Consider the following 4,056-nt stretch of genomic DNA (forward strand, 5'->3'; position numbering starts at 1 on the left):
AGGTGCTGCCAGCCCCCACCCCGCGGGCCCCGCCTCCCGGTGCTGGTTGCCGATCAGTCTCTAAGACTTGGGGCTCCTGCCCCCCTGAGTGCTCTCGCCCTCACTGCTGGATTGTGTCCTTGGAGAACCTTTTCCAGAACCGCTCTTTAGAGCCCCCGCGGAGGATGGTCTTCTCGGCTCACGGAACAGGGAGACGAGTCTGGACCCTGACCTTCTGTCTCGAAAGCTCCCCATTTGGGTTTTGGGGAAAAGGTTAGGCCCGGAATGAGGAGCCCCGCGTTCTGGCGGATGCCGCTTAGCTCCAAGGACTCCGTGGCCTTGAGGTGTCCTGGGAATCTGCACAGTGAAGGCGCCTTGGCGTGCTCTCGGGTACTCTGCAAGAGTTCTCAACGGGCATTACCAAGAAGGCCACTATCCTTTCTGTGCCTTGCAGGAGGAGTCCATAGAAGAGATTTTTATTTTTGAAATCAATTTATCAAAAATTCTCAAATTTGGGAACAATTTTCTTTTTCATATGTTAGTGAACTCCCATTTCAAAAAATTAAGTTTAAAAATGATCTCTCCTGGTGATTTATTAAAGAAAAAACAACGAGAAGGTCTTGGCTTGCTCATTGGGGCCCTGTGCTTTCTGCTTTGATGTCTATAAACAGAGGCTGATTTGATTTCCAGGGCTGATTTGGAAATACACCCTCTGTTGGGTTTAAAATGTATCCCTCTCCAACCTTCATATATTAAGGTTTAAAGTTGAGGCAAAAGCTAAGCTTTCGGTGTTGTATCAAGGTGTCGGGGCATCGACAGCTGCCAAAATACTTTCTATTATGGTAGCTGGAAAGAATCATTGAATTTTATATAAATTTTTGTTTCCCTTCACCCACTCTCAATTGCTTTTTTTTTTCTTGTTTTGTTTTTGTTTGTAACAGTGCCTCACTATGTAGTTCAGACTGGCCTTGAACTCACTGTGTGGCCCAGGCTGACCTGGAACTCACAGTGATCCTCCTGCCTCAGCCTCCTGAGTGCTGGCATTACAGAACCATTGTCAAATAAATCAGCATTTTTTTCCCCTAGCACTTCGGCAGGACTAATACAGTAAACTGATGAATCTTAGCAGTTAATGAAAACTTGTAGCTTTGTTTTTTATTTATTTTTTAAAAATAGCATTATGTAACTTCCACAAAGGGTTATTTTAAAAATCTAACATTTTCTAAAATCCTAACACAACACTGTAATTATTGTATAGAACATACGGGAAAAGCATGCATTTTAAATATTTTTGAAAGCTGTTTTAACACAAGCTCTGGTTATCCCAAAATAAAATAGTATGTGGAATCACTTAGCCCCAAAGAGAGGCAATGAGTCAACAGTTTGTAGTTTCCAGAAGGAATATCTGCTTTTTCTACTCATACTATTAAACACCCTCCGTGGAAAATCCGGGTACTAAATGTGCTGAAAACGATTTCTGGTGTTGATGCAAAACCATATTCCTTCTGGTTCACTTCATGATAGCTGTAATTTTTACCCTTGTTTTTCATTTGGAGTTACTGAGCATAAAAATGAGTTCACAAGACTTGCAGGTCTCCGAAGTAGTAATTTATTCCACTGACACGCAGTGATCATTTACTAACTGAATCTCTGGAGGCCTAGAGGCACTAGCACATTTTTTTTCTTTGAAGTTGATGTACAAGGATGACTTCAGAACAGTGCTTTCCAAAGTAACTTTAAGCACTGGGGATTCTTTTTGCGCTGCTGTTTTTTCCGGGCTGCAGTGCTAGCGGTGAAGAAGACATCGCAGTGACCTGCCTTGATAGAAATTAAAGTTTTGTGGTGCTGGTGGATTAGTGAACAGATGCAAATAAGGTTTATACAAATTCATTTACTTATAAGAGTAAAATTAGTATAAATTATAGAAACAGCTGTCTTTGAGATAAACAAGGAGGAATCTCTTCATTTTTGAATTGACAACGCACATCAGTGAATTAAAGACTCCGGAAATGAACAGTGAAGACATTCACTTAACCCATTCTCAACAAATTCTCAAGTTTGTTTTGAGTATATAAACCTCTGTTTATGAACAATATGTATTATTTAATAAAATAGAACTATTTTTGTGAAATATCGTTTTTTGAAATCAAAGAATTCAGTAACCATGAAACGTGTTAATGATACCTTGTATTTGTCAATGTATATCATATACTTTAGCATACTTACGAGTGTAACCTGTCTGAAATATATTTTATTTGAAGACAGATTGATATAGAAACATGTAAACATCTGTTAAAGCATACAAATTTGCACAAAAAGGACATTTTGCAGTTAACATTGTCTCATGAACGTATTTTCACATATCAGTATGATCTAGAGTCTTAAAATTCTTGATGGTCATGTGGTCCATAATATTGACATATAGTATTCTTAGCTCTAAGCTTTAGGAAAATACATTTTCTAATTTCTTTACTTTCATAACTAACACTCCTTTCACTTCTTTCAACACTTTCTGGAGTATTAAGGAGAGTGACTATTTCTGTGGGACAGATTCTTAAATAGGGGCTGATTAAGGGAAATGGTTTTTACATTTCTGATTATAAATCTCCATATTTCTTCCTATAACATTTTTTAAAAAATTAATTTTCTTGGTACATTTTAGGTATACAATATAATGACATTCATCATTGGAAATTTGCACCTTTACATAATCCATCTTGGTTCTTATCGCCCCCAATTCCCCTGCCCTCCCTTCAATCCCTCCATCCCTCCCTATCTACAAAGACTTTGTTTCCATTTTTTTCATTTTGTCATTAGTTCTACTCCCTTCTTTCCTTTCCCCTACCTCTCCCATTTCCCCTTCCCCTTTGCCCCTTTTTTCCTATAACAGTCTAAAACTTGCTTTTAAAACTATGGCTGTACTTTTACCTTTTGAATTCAGTATCTCATTGGCAGTGAATTTGATTGTTTATATTTGTTTAAGTAGATCGGGGAAGCTTTAAAATATGTGCATAGGAAATAACAAAATACCTGGAGGAACTTAGGTAGCTGTGTCATTAGTCTGTCAAGGGCTTTAGTACTCTTTCCCTCTCAGTGTGCCTCTCCTCTGCAAATCTTCCAAATGAATTTTATGTAATTAAATGAATTTATCTTAAATTATAACTGTACAGAAAGTCAAGATATAAACATTGGCCTATTCACTGGTATTGGAGGGGCTAGGCAAAGTTGACCTGGGAGCACTGTTTAAAAAAGGAGTCAAAATTTGGATAAAACCCCAGTGTAAAGACGGCCATCTTTGGAGGACTCCTGCAGGAAGGAAAACCTTGCCAGTTTTCAAAAGCACTAGATAAGATAGAGCATCACCAGGGCTTTCAATTTTTTTCATAGATTTGAATGAAGTAATTAAGAAAATACTGAGATAGCTACCTTGACCCAAGGGGCTTCCAGTGTTTGATAATCATAGATATTAATGATGTTGCATATTAGCAGTCATTTTTAATGGTTTTTCTGATGATGATTAGACAACTTCTCCTTAAAAATAAAAATATACTCGTATCCTGTCATGACATATATTGATGTTTAAATTTTAAATACTACCCTCTCGCTCACTTAATTCTACCTATTAGAAATTTACATGAAGCAGTATTTAAATTGTAGCTATCCTCAGTAGAGTTCTCTATTAAATACTTAAAGTGTATTTAAATTTTTTTCTTATAAACATTTTGAATTTGGATTTCATGAATCAGTGAATGTGACCATGCATTTGCATTGGTGCCTGGCAGTATGACACTGTCAAATCTTAATGAGAGCACTCTTATAGCTGAACAGTAAAAAGACAACCCAATTACAACATGGCTGCAAAATTTGAATACACATCTCCAAAGAAGATAAACAAATGGCCAGTGAGTACATGAAAAAGATACTCAACATTCTTAGTCTTTAGAGAATTGCAAATCAAAACCATCGGAGATCCTTGGGACCAACTAGGATGGCTGTAATCAAGAAGTCTGTGTTTGATTGGGGGCATGGCTCAGTGGTAGAGTGCTTGCCCAGGGTGTATGAAGCTGCCTGGATTTG

The sequence above is a fragment of the Fukomys damarensis genome, unplaced genomic scaffold (assembly GCF_012274545.1).
Source record: "Fukomys damarensis isolate Sample0158 unplaced genomic scaffold, DMR_v1.0_HiC HiC_scaffold_4, whole genome shotgun sequence".
NCBI classification, from domain to species: Eukaryota; Metazoa; Chordata; class Mammalia; order Rodentia; family Bathyergidae; genus Fukomys; species Fukomys damarensis.